Genomic DNA, 14,023 nt, shown 5'->3' with positions numbered 1-14,023 from the left:
TATTATATACAGGTATGGGACCTGTTATCCAGAATGCTTGGGACCCGGGGTTTTCTGGATAAGGGATCTTTCCGTAATTTGGATCTCTATAACTTGGGCGATGGCCTTTCCGTAATTCGGAACATTCTGGATTATGGGTTTCCGGATAAGGGATCCCATATCTGTACTGTAATAAGCCTTTCACTGTAAAATAAACTAAGAGAACACAATATTATGTATAAAAACAGATACAAATATGAAGAGTTTTCTGCACACACTATTGTATATCCTCATATTTCACTGTCTATTTAGAAGAAATGAAACACACTTTGACTGAAAGCATGCTTAGAAATAGAGCAATGCGTCCCATTAAACAGCATAATTACATTTTTTTTCCCATTTTTGGCTTAATTGTATGTTTATAAGACAGGAGTAATGGATATCTCGCTGGAGCACGGTGCATATATATATATATCACAGGAGAAGTTGTGTAGCGTTTGAGACACATCAGGAAGCAGGTAAGCGGCTGCAGTCGCCCCCGGGAAGAATGAGTTTTCCCTAACCCCAAAGCTGCCCTTTCAGCCCTATTGTGAGATACAGATATTCAGAGTGGAACCATGTCTGGGTATCAGGAAATGCCAGAAAGTAACAGATTGTACAGCTGCTAATTGATGGCTCTATTGCTATTGGGACGTACCATGATGGGGTAACGGTGCAGTATAACGTATAAATGATTGTTTATGTGCAATACATTATTTCCTTCAGAATTCTATATTTAACTTTGCTTTATTGGATAGGTTTATAATACATGAGCAATTAGTCATTTCCCTGCAGCTTAAACTGGTCAAACTGTGCTGTTCCGGTGCCACACAGGTACCATTCCATAAGAATTTTTATCTAAAAATCCTGCATAATGAAAGAAAATGTAATTCTAACTTTCCAATATACATTTATTGCAAATTATCAACTGTTTAGGCCTGGCGTGGGCAGACTCGGTCCAGTCGCGATCGACCGGACCGACGTGGAATGTGGAAGTGCGGAAGAGACACAGCGTACGTACGCATTCACGCAGCACTTTCGCATCCCCAGCTTGATCACGGTCCACCAGAAATCCACTGGGGATCGACAGGTGGACCGCGATCAACGTATTGGCCACCCTGGTTTAGGCTAATGCCACATGTAGTGTTGCCACTTCTGCTTGTCGGCGGACAGGGGAAGGGCAGTGATGTCAGGGGGATGGGAAAGAGGCAGGGCTGTGATGTCACGGGGTGGGGAAGAGGCGGGCCGTGTTGCCACTGGGTGAGGAAGAGGCGGGCCGTGATGTCACTGGGTGGGGAAATGGCGTCAATCTCAGTGAGTCCTAACTGGCAGGAGGTTTTAACCTGGACAGCCCTTTCGAAAACCAGGCTGTCCGGGTCAGGTGGCAACCCTAGCCACACATAGCATATTCTCAGCAAGCTGAAAAACACTTTCCAAGAATACACCCCACTACTGTAAAATCCTCTTATTTGTGCCTCCACTGTGAAGCATTGAATACGCTTGAGTGTAGGCACAAGTAGCCGATATCCGCCAAAAAACGCTTCGGTGGATATCGGCTACATATGCCTGCACCTGAAAGTATTCAGTGCTTCGCGGTTCGGGCACAAGAAGGAGGATTTTACAGTAGAGGGGCTTATTCTCAGCAAGTGTTTTTCAGCTTGCCAAGAATATGCTACGTGTGGCATTAGCCTCAGAGTAAAGGTGGCCATACACTGTAAGATCCAGCTGTTTCCATGTTCGCCCACCTACGGGCAAAATGATCGAACTTAAACGCCTGCATAGGCACTGTTGGATCAGGGACCGCATCAATGTGCTAATATGGTCTCCGATCCGATGGAAAAATCAAACCTGCCCAATTTAAGATCTGGCCAATTGCAGAACAGATGTCAGTTGGGGAGGCCCATCATTGGTGCCCATACACGGGCAGATAAGCTGGCGAATCGGTCTAAAGGACTGGTATCGGCAGCTGAAGTCGACCCGTGTATGGGGACCTTTACTTGTAAATATATTTACTGTTAAAAAACAGTGTCTATCTGGCTGTTTACCTTCTCTGCACTGCTGATTCTCACTTCTGAAACAAGGTAGCAGCAGCCAACTGGGGAGGAACTGACTTCTGACATATTGTTTCAGACCCAAAGAATAGAAAGGGGTAGACATATATTGCTTTCAATTGCAATTTTATTACATTAAATAATTATATATAATATTGGACTTTATGCCGTGAGTGCCGTTTATAAATGTGCATATGAGAATTGATGTGCACCCGGCTTTAAATTTGTGCTTTGGTGAGTGCCGATAACTGGATTTTGTATTAAATAATTATATATATATATATTTATTGTATTTCACTGAGTGTATACGTCATTCTGGCACGTCACTATCGAGTTTCCCGCCACACAGGGTATTTAAGTTTAGATGTACTGTTTCTTGGCAACTTTGAGAAAGGCTGCAATTGTGGCCGAAACGTCAATTCTCTGTTTCTACACTTAATAAACTACAAATTTTGTTATAAGTCCTGAGCGATGCGATTCATATTTTGTTCACTATATATATATATATAATAAAACAAAAATTAAATGTACCTTTTTTCAAATAATTTAAATCCTGGGAGTGCTGACACTTTTCTGTTTTATTGTACTCTTGCACCCAGGTATAATCATTGTTAGTGGTGTGCCCCAACTCGCTGTCTAGTGTATATATATATATTATTATTATTATTAACATTTATTTATAAAGCGCCAACATATCCCGCAGCGCTGTACAATAAGTGGGTTACCTACACTGGACATATAGAGTAACATATAAAGTAACCAATAACCAATACACGAGGTGAAGAGAGCCCTGCCCAAAAGAGCTTACACTCTACAAATTGCGCACAAAAAGTCCTCTCTGTGCGTTTATTATGCGCTAATAAATCGGCGATATACATATAAATAATTTTAAAACAATTGAACATTTTTAATAGGGATGAGCACATTATTTTACCTGGTACAGATTTGCACTAAGATTTCCAGATTTTTCCACTCATTTTGTTTCATAATTTTGAGCAGGGAAAAAGCCAATGGCATTATTACAATTTGCTTTGTTTTGCCAGGAAAAAAAAAGAGTGCAAGCTCCTGCGCACCAGTAAGATGTGTGATTGCAGGGTTCAGCCTGACAGGGAAGTGTCTGAGGGCTATAGCAGGGATACATAACATGGTGTATGTAAATGTTCTAACATGCATTTAATAGGAGTAGGGAGAACAGGAGGCAAATAACTAGAGGTACATTTGATGTTTTTCCGCTCCAGCGAGCTCTGTGTTCTTTCAGGCGCGGGCAGCTGCAGGTGCCCGGAGTCAGCCACTTCTGTTTGTCTGCAATGTCATCCATGTTTACTTGAGGCGCTGGACTTTAGATTCTGTCAGGGCGCCAATCCATCGGGCCGTCAGGCACAGCAGCTGACAGTCAGATCTGTAACGCCGAATCCTTCTTCTGGAAAAAAAAAAGAAAAGAGGTTAATACAGTGGAGTAAGGATAAACACACCAGCTGCCGCGGCTTCTGATAGTTAATGCCATTATCAAACCAAACAACAAATAAGGAACGGACCAGAGGCCGATGCTCCTCACAACAGCAGGCTATACAATATCATTAAAGGAGGTTCCACTCCAAAACTGCTTCAATTGCATAATTGAAAAAAGTGTCATTCTAAGTAACTAAGTGAACTAACAGTTCAGTGTAAAAATAAAACTGGGTACAATCGATAGACTGCACAAAATAAATAATGTCTTTAATATAGTTAGTTAGGCAAAAATGTAATCTATAAAGGCTGGAATGAGCAGATGTCTAACATAATAGCCAGAACACTTCTTCCTCCTTTATAGCTCTCTAATTGGAATACATAGGACTAGAAAAAACTATACCCAAGACCCTGACCAAAGTTTGGAGCTATTGTTTCTGGATTCTTTCATTATTAATGGCTTTCTTTTCTTTTTTTTTGCATTTCTCAACTAACGAGTTAACTCAAACCTTAGAAAAACCAACTTATTTTGGTGCTTTTTTCCATTTTTTGTTTTACACATTTCATTCCCAGAGTGTTGGTGGAGGGATAAGGAATGCTTGAGCAAGATTAGGGCCATTTCTAAATTAATTAGTAACTCAGCCGTGCAGGGGAAAACATGACTATGTGAGCATCACGTGGGGCTTTGACATTCCGCGTGGATCCAGGATGATAAGGGAGCAATGCCGTTCAGCTGCAAAAGTTCAAGGCAAAGGCAGCCAACTGGTGTCAGAGTTTTGATGCAATGCGGTGCTTTCCAATATTTACCAAGTTTACTGCATGTTATTGTTTCCCTTTGCATCTTTTCGTGCCTTCAATAAAGTCCAAGCAAGCCCCATGAGCAACCATTGGAACATGGCCCATGCTTGCATAGGGGAATTATAGCACTTGTGGAGGGTTATGAGACAATTATTAAAGACTATGGCTACCTGAAGGCAATGAAACTTAGGCAAGCCTGAAACGTCTTCATAGGAACTTGGAAAACCAAACAAAAGGGCCTAATTAGACATTTAAATCCAAATCTACTAGACAAACGCAAAGGAGAAATGGAAATAAATAGTGATGTTTCGCCATAGATTCGCTGTGAATTTCCGTGTTTCGCCATTGCCGGATTGTTTCGCAAAATGGATGAAAAAATTTGCAGAGGAAAAATTTGCTGCGTGACCAAAAATTGTCGCTGGTGTCAAAAGAATTGTTGGGGCGTCAAAATAAATAGTCGTGTGTCAAAAGAATAGTCGCAGCATCAAAGAATAGTCGCGGCGTCAAAATAAATAGTCGTGCGTCAAAAGAATAGTCGCGGCGTCAAAAGTAATAGTCACACTTTAAAAGAATAGTTGTGGCGTCAAAATAAATAGTTGTGCAGGGCCGGAACTAGGGGTAGGCAGTGTAGGCGCCTGCCTAGGGCGCAATCACTGGGGGGCGCACATTAAAGGGGAAAAAAATATTTTTTTTAGTAGTAGTATTTTATGTTAGCTTTGCCTTTAAAAAACCTCTGCCCTCAACCCCCCTCTGGCATGATGTGCGACTTCTATTCGGGACCTGAAGCACGCCCCACCCCTCTCCTTACCGGCGCTTACCTCCGTGTTGATGTTGGCGCTGTGCGCATGCGTAGTAGGCAGTGGCGCATCCTTACGCATGCACGCCATTCAAACAAGGGGACAGAAGCGCTGAGGGATAGAAGCGATAGGGTGCTGCAGTGTGTGGGTTTGCCGTGCCGCATGGGGAAAACCTGAGGCCGGAGCAGGACATGGCTGGGAGTTCTCTGACGCTGCAGGCTGCTGGTACAGGAAGGGGGCAATTCTTGCTTGCTGCTGCTGGCACAGGTACATATGATTTGGGGGCAAAATATAAAGATTTTGGGCGCAATTTAAATTGGCTGCCTGCTAGCATATATACAGATTGGGGGCAAATTGGGCAATATAAGGGATTGGCTGCTGCTGGCACAGGTACAGATGGGGGGCAATATGAGGGATTGGCTGCTGGCACAGGTACATATGGGGGGCAATATGAGGGATTGGCTGATGGCACAGGTACATATGGGGGGCAATATGAGGGATTGGCTGCTGCTGGCACAGGTACATATGGGGGGCAATATGAGGGATTGGCTGATGGCACAGGTACATATGGGGGGCAATATGAGGGATTGGCTGCTTGCACAGGTACATATGGGGGGCAATATGAGGGATTGGCTGCTGCTGGCACAGGTACATATGGGGGGCAATATGAGGGATTGGCTGCTGCTGGCACAGGTACATATGGGGGGGGGCAATATGAGGGATTGGCTGCTGCTGGCACAGGTACATATGGGGGGCAATTTGAGGGATTGGCTGCTGGCACAGGTACATATGGGGGGCAATATGAGGGATTGGCTGCTGCTGGCACAGGTACATATGGGGGGCAATATGAGGGATTGGCTGCTGCTGGCACAGGTACATATGGGGGGCAATATGAGGGATTGGCTGCTGGCACAGGTACATATGGGGGGCAATATGAGGGATTGGCTGCTGGCACAGGTACATATGGGGGGCAATATGAGGGATTGGCTGCTGGCACAGGTACATATGGGGGGGCAATATGAGGGATTGGCTGCTGCTGGCACAGGTACATATGGGGGGCAATATGAGGGATTGGCTGCTGCTGGCACAGGTACATATGGGGGGGGGCAATATGAGGGATTGGCTGCTGCTGGCACAGGTACATATGGGGGGGGGGCAATATGAGGGATTGGCTGCTGCTGGCACAGGTACATATGGGGGGCAATATGAGGGATTGGCTGCTGCTGGCACAGGTACATATGGGGGGCAATATGAGGGATTGGCTGCTGCTGGCACAGGTACATATGGGGGGGGCAATATGAGGGATTTTAAAACCATATAATGGTGGGCGGGGGCGCTAATTGAAGTCCTTGCCTAGGGTGCCAAGATACCTTGGCCCGGCCCTGTAGTTGTGCATCAAAAAATTAGTCGCAGACATCAAAAGAATAGTAAAAAATTTTTTACGCACGATATTTTCGCCGTTTCGCAAATCTTTTGAAAGATTTTTGGGCGAAGCGAAACAGGACAGATTCGCTCATCACTGGAAACAAACATGTAATGGGCTTCTAAAAAGCCCAATGCCTTCTGGGAACCTCACCGCTTCACTGTTTACTGGCATCAGTTCAGCAGTCGAATGAAACACCGCGGTGGCCATATTGGGATAGAAGGAGGCAGATGTTTTGGGCTTGATCTGCTCAACAGGAAGAAGAGGACGCAACTCTGCACCGTGAGCATGTTCTCAAACTTTCCAAAACACAAAGACACGATCTCAAAATACAACCCTTATCAGTGCTCTCCACTCCTTCCTAAAAATTCTGGAAACACCATAAATTAAACATCTCTGCACCATTTTATAGTGGAAAATTTTTTACTGGAATATTTCAACAGAAACATCAGCTGCTTCGAATTTTGGACAGAAATATTCTTTGTGTGTGTGTGTGTCAGCGACCAGCGGAATGCTCGGATTTGGGAACAGAACCAGAATTGTACAAGGATTAGTCATGAAAATGAATAGTTTCCATTTTACTTGACCTTAGATCAGTAGTAGTGTTGTCCTGGCTACTAGATCACGTTAGGTAAGGAATGAAACATCTGCTGTCTGTCATCACCCTCAACTGTATGATGGAAAGATCAGGAATAAAGTATCATTTTTGCTAGAAGGACTGTGACAAATTTTTTTTTTTAGAAATTGCAGTCTGTCATTATCACCATGATAAGAATATCTGAAGTCTATCAGGACACATATCAAATGCCTAGAAAATGGAAACTTGCCTTAGGGCTGTGACCGATGGGGAGATTAGTCGCCCCCAACAAACCTCCCTTGTTACGGGCGATTAATCTCCCCGAAATGCCATCCCACCGACTAGAATGTATGCGGCGCCGCGATTTACCGAAATCTCAGCAGTTTCCTCTTAAGTCAACATCCTTGATTTTGGGAAATTGTGGCGCCGCGTATGCCACCCCACCAGCGATTAACATTCTAGCCAGTGGGATGGCATTTCCGGAGATTAGTCGCCCATGACAAGGGAGATTTGTCACGCGGCGACTAATCTCCCCGTCTGCCACGGCCCTTAAGGCGGACAAACATGTTGCAGAGTCCTCTTCTTCCTGTCGAGCAGACCAAGGCCAAACCATCTGCCTCCTTCTATCCTCCAATATCGTGCTAATACGATAATTTTACCCTAGGCCACCCAATCACATTACAATGAAGGGGATATGAAAAGTCAGAGTGTCAGAGGACCTCATCAATGAGCCGATTGGTCCTTGATCCAACAGAAAAATCAAGCCTGCCCAACGACATCTGCCTGATTTTTGGCCAGATATCATTGGGAGAGGCCTGGCGGAGGGCCCCATACATGGGCAGATAAGCTCCGTCTTAAGGACCTGAATTGGCAGCTTAAATCTGCCCCTGTATGGTCACCTTTAGTCTTAAGCAGAGTTGGGGGTTTTGGTCATTTGGTAAATATCCTACTGATAGGTAGTCCTAAGAATAACAAAATAATAAAACATCCAAGCTTCCCTATAGTTATTCAGATGTAATACAGTCCAGGTGGGACGTCATGTTGGGACTTTCCATAATAGCCACTCAGCGCCATGTATTGATGTTCTATACTGTACTGATGACATTACAAATGATTGACATACCGAGTAAAAATATAATCGCCAATGAAATGACAGCTGATTGGTGGGATGATGTGTCTTCTTCTGTTACCTAATTTACACTCTTATGGAGTCACTTCCACATTGTGTTGATGTTGTCACCATAAAATGCAGCCTGGTCACCTACACTGGCAAAGCCTTAATGTCTAGGTGGCCTGTTCTACTCAGCAATTGCAATAAGATAGCCCCCTAATGACAGAAAAGATCACTTGGCCATTTAAAGTACTAAGGGCCGCCCCTGGGATCATACGATTCACAGTGCACACAAACAAGCCAAGGCACACATACATGCTAGGCCCCATCAGCCAATGAATGGACAGAGTTCTGCCTTTTATTCCCACACTACTTCCTGTTACAGTTAGGGCTGCATTATGTCCTGTCAGCTGATCTCTGATCATACAGCCCATTACAAAATGGTGGTCAAGGGAAAAACTATAAAGGAGTAATATTTACTGATTTACTGATATGCATATATATACTGTATATACAGTATCTAGTAGAATTAAGTCTAAAATAACTGGACTTTTCTGAGTTTTTTCCTTGAAAATGTTTCATTACTCATCCGAGTGGCTTCTTCAGTTCAAATGGCTGGTAAATTTACATTTTGGAAGGCACACCTGCTGTGAACCATAAAAAATCAACTTTATTATCTATATATTAAAAACAATATCACTAAAATGTAGAAAGAAAGAAAAGAATTAATAAAAACCCTTGAGGTCATTCATCCATGGCCTGAATCTTCATAGGCCACTTAATATGATATAAACCATCTGAGGGTTAAAGATTTATTTTGGGGGAATAGTTTTCCCTTAATGGAAGTTTTGGTACGGGGCTTTCTCTGGGTCCAAATGATTTATGTGGACAAGCTCAGAGACATCAGTGATGTTAGGAACAAGGGATAGATATGGAGAAAAGTGACTGGAAGGTTTGCTCCCTACTCTGCTTTCATTTCGGGAAGGATTATACAACTACAGAATATATGTAGGGACAGCGACTTTCAGCTTTCAGTCCCCTATAGAACTATGGATTGGTGGCACTAGGAAGCACTAGATAGGTAGCAAATATGTTGTCAGTGAGACAAGTGGAAAGGTTCCGAGGGATTACTGCTTTTATATCCCTTGCACATAAACATAAATCCATAGCACTACATTTACCCTGACGGGCAGCTTGTGCCGAGCAGTTGAAAAACCAGGTTATGACCAGGGTATCACCCAAGCTTATTGGTCTTAAGAATAGAAACAGATCGAAGATGAGGAAGGATCTGATAGATGTATAAGCTGCACACTGTGTAGCCTACAGGGTAGTGAGCTGCTCCCCGGGTTTGTTCATTTGGTTGGTGGGCCCATACATATGGTATTTGCTATTACAGCCCTATGATCCTATCTGTCACTTAGCATTTCCATTATCATGTTCTCCTTTATCTCTTTAGGGTACAGAGCGTCGAGGGGCCTCGGTGCCTGCAGAGCATTGAAGCTTTGGCTGAACATGGCTGGTTTGGGTAACATGTCACAGCTGGGGCTCAGCAAGATGTTAATTTACTGTATTTTCTTTAATTAAGCTATCATGTATTTGTTCCCAGGGGCCATCACTCTCTTTCAGCTTATGACTGATTTTCAATCAAACTTTTTCTATGAACAAACCTTCATTAGTTGGCCTAATGCTGAATATATGCACAAGTGTATTTTACCCTTTGACTGCATAGAGTGTGTACCTATACTTGTTTGTCTGGGAAAAATGCAGACTTCTAAATATATAAAGATAAAAAACCCTGTTACTGTAAATGATAAGGATATTAGCAGGATCGGATTGGCAATCTTTGAATTGAGGCAAATACCATAGGAGCCGTAAGATGCCATAGACATTGACTATTGGGCTGGGGGGGGGGCTGATTGGACCTCTGTGTACTGGAAATGGCACTGGTCTGAGACCCATTTGGGCCTCCATAGGTTTTAATTTGCACTGAAGGTTAGAGCGACCACCCCAGCTCCCATATTATTTGTATTGCAATAAGCACATTGTATTGTATTGGTAGATATTATTATGTTTGCAATGATCTGCTATCTAGTCCCATTTCGCTTTGACAAAAAATCGAGAAATGACAAGAAATTTAGCAAAATGGTGAAAAATCTGCAAAACGCATTTGTTGCGCGTCTCTTTTGTCGCCCGCGTCTTTTTTTTGTCGCCTCGCGCCCAATTTTGCCACAATTGCGCCCGATTTTTGATGCGACCACATCCAATTTGACGCAACTGTGACAAATTTTTCCGCAGCAAATTTTCACGGAAGTTTTGCGAAAAAATTTGCCAATGGCGAAATGCGGAAATTCGTTGCAAATCCATGCCTGCTGAAAAAACTCGCTCATCACTACTGATATCTCTAAGGGGCAGATCTACTTTTATTTTTAAAAATTTGACTAAATTAATTTCCGCTAAGGTCTGACATTTACTTAAAAATCCAAACTGAAAAAGTCTGTGCAGGAAAAAGTCTCAAAAACTGTGAATTTTTTGAATTGTTGCACAAAAACCAGCGCCAAAAGTCCAAAAGCGTGAAAATGTCGCAACTTTTTTTTTTGTTGCAACTTTTAGCTCTAAAGATCTGGAAAAAAAATCCAATGATTAGTAAATGGCCCCCCAAGTGATAAATCTTTAAATAGAAATAAATATATATATAAGTGATAAAGTATAGTTTTATACATATGAAAAACAAACGTTTCTCATCTTTTTTTATAGGATTCTATTATCTGAATGTAGTAATGTAACTAATTTATTATTATTATTATTATTATTATTATTATTATTATTATTATTACTAATAATAATAATAATAATAATAATAATAATAATAATAATAATAATAATAATAATAATAATAATAATAATAGTATGTATTAGAATGTAACTAATTTATTATTATTATTATTATTATTATTATTATTATTATTATTAATAATAATAATAATAATAATAATAATAATAATAATAATAATAATAATAATAATAATAATGTTATTATTTTATTATTATTATTATTGTTGTTATTATTATTATTATTATTATTATTATTATTATTATTATTATTTATCATAGATATGTGGTCCTTAATGGATCTCTTTTCACCAGTTACACCTTTTTCTATATTAAACCCATCTGCCTTTATACCTCAATAGTCACTTTCGGGCTGCCCAGGAAATATTCCTTTGGTTCCTATACAGGGAAATCCTAGGTTCAATCTCAGGTGAGTGGGTCGATAATTAGCTGAGGTTCATGTACAATGTTGATAGTATGGGTATTTCTGGGTATTTCTGGGTATTTCTGGCCCAAATAACACTGTGAATCATCCATTTGAATAGACAATGCCCAGTCGCACATGTTCCATGGATAATGGTGCGTCTAATCATGCGAAAATAGGTCGAGGATTTTCCTACAGAGGAATGAAGATCTGCTTACTCATTGTTCTGCAGCCAACTCAAGGGAAGAACAGGCTGATAGGCAAGAACGGAAGAATAAGGAATTCAGTGCATGAGTTTTGTTTCATATTAATATGTTTCATATTTTATTATTTGCTTTTATTTAGTGTATATGCCCTAAGGTACCTATCATATTTACTGCCTGCATGTTTTTGGAGGTAGGTTTCATAGCATGGTCACATGTCATAAAAACAGCCAATCCCCTGCTGTGAAATTCTCATAAGTCTACCTTTTATGAAAGTGATAACTGAAAATTAGTGCTACAAAGTAGGGTTCCGCTAACCTATAAAACCCATCAGCAGGTTACAAGACCTAGATCAAATTGCATGCATGTTATAAAATGACCCTCCTTTATTATATAATATACTAGATGCAGTACTGGTACTTGAAGAATTGGTACCCACATACAATTGCATGGGCATAGGTGGAAAATGGGGTTTAATGAATATGTCTATGAGGAAATGCATTCACCCAGGTCATGATATACAGTAGTAGAAATAAGGCTAAAGCAACTGGACTTTCTGAGTTTTCTCGACATCATGACTATGAAGGTTTTCATTCATCCAGGTCATGGTATATCTAGTATAAGTTTATCTAAAGCAACTGGATTTGTTGAGTATTCATTAAAGACGTTTCACTACTCATCCAAGCAGCTTCTTCAGTTCAACTTCAGTAGAACTGAAGAAGTTGCTTGGATGAGTAGTGAAACATCTTCAATGATCCCTCAATATGTCCGGTTGCTCTAGATTAACTTATACTAGATATTTTCTTGACATACTTACCCTCTCACAACAATTCACACTTCCAGTTATGTACATTGAAAGATTAACACTTGCCTCAATGAGACTCATGGTACCATTGTGACTGGATCATACTTCCACACATCTGTGAGTTTCAACCAACACCTAACTGAATAAGCTCAATAAAAACCATCCATTGGACGTCTGTGACTGTACTTCCCTTATGGGTTTAAATGCCAGTTGAACTGGAAAAGCTGCTCAGAAGAGGGGTGAAAGAAAACTCCAAGTTGCTGTTGACATAATTCTACTAGATACCAGGGTTTAATCAAGTTTATTTAAAAAACTGCTCTGACAGCAGTCTGTCTCACCTATGGGAGTCGATGGACATACAAATAGTGATGAGCAAATTTGTTCCGTTTCACTTTACCAAAAAACTGTTGAAACTGCTGAAAAATGAAGGTCTGGAAAAAGGAAACTCAAGTTTTCATGGGCTTAGGAAATATACTGCCTTTTAGTGATGGGCGAAATGTTTGCGCCAGGCATGGATTTGCGGTGAATTTCCGCGTTTCGCCATTGTGGATTGTTTCACGAAACGGATGAAAAAATTTGCAGCGGAAAAATTCGCTGCACGTCCAAAAATTGTCGCAGGCCACGAAATAATAGCCGCGGGCGATGAAATAATAGCCGCGGGCGATGAAATAATAGCCGCAGGGGGACAAAAGAATAGCCGCGGGAGACAATTTTTTTTTTTATGTGTGACATATTCGCTGTTTCGCAAATTTTCCACCGTTTTTTTTTTTGGCGAAACGAGACAGATTCGCTCATCACTACTGCCTTTATATCGGTTGGTCATACATGTTGGGCCACAATGGACAGATTTTTGAGTTTCAAAATCAATAAACAGATTACAAGTCACCCAGTCAGTGTGGAATACCCAAGTCTATGAAATCATAACCAGGTGAGAGCTGCTCACATTAGTTTCCATTAAAAATATATTTTTTGGGGGGCATTTCAGGGGACCAGAAATAATGGTGTAAAATCTGGGAAAATGTAAAATCAGAAAAAAGCATTATGCATTATATATTGATGGGGCCACAGAAAAAAAACATAAAACAAGGGAAAATGTAAAATCTGGGGATGTTAGATTGAGGTTTTATTGTACTTTTTGTGCTTCTAAGGTTTTTAGCAAGGTGGTAGTGACAAAACTATATTAGTTTCCATGACCTTACTTTCTGGATCTGTCTATGTTGCCTTCATATCATATTTCTGTTCCAAATCTGCAGAACACTTTGCAACTAATGCAACACCATCAACATTCTGCAACTGTTTCATTTTCCCCTTAAATATTTCAGCATTCCTCCACATTTACATTACATTGGAGCTGACCTATAAACATGGCTGTTCTTCAGTAGAATCTTTGTGCTTTAGTTCAGTCTGAAATGCTCCTTTCATTCCATGACATGAGACTTTTGTGTTTGTTAAACACCATTTAGCCACACACAATACATTTAGGGGACATGTTCTCCAAGGCTATGTGAATGTAAGGGATATAGTTGTCTATAGCTACTAAA

This window comes from Xenopus tropicalis, chromosome 5 (assembly GCF_000004195.4).
Source record: "Xenopus tropicalis strain Nigerian chromosome 5, UCB_Xtro_10.0, whole genome shotgun sequence".
NCBI classification, from domain to species: domain Eukaryota; kingdom Metazoa; phylum Chordata; class Amphibia; order Anura; family Pipidae; genus Xenopus; species Xenopus tropicalis.
This window is presented reverse-complemented; position numbering follows the sequence as displayed.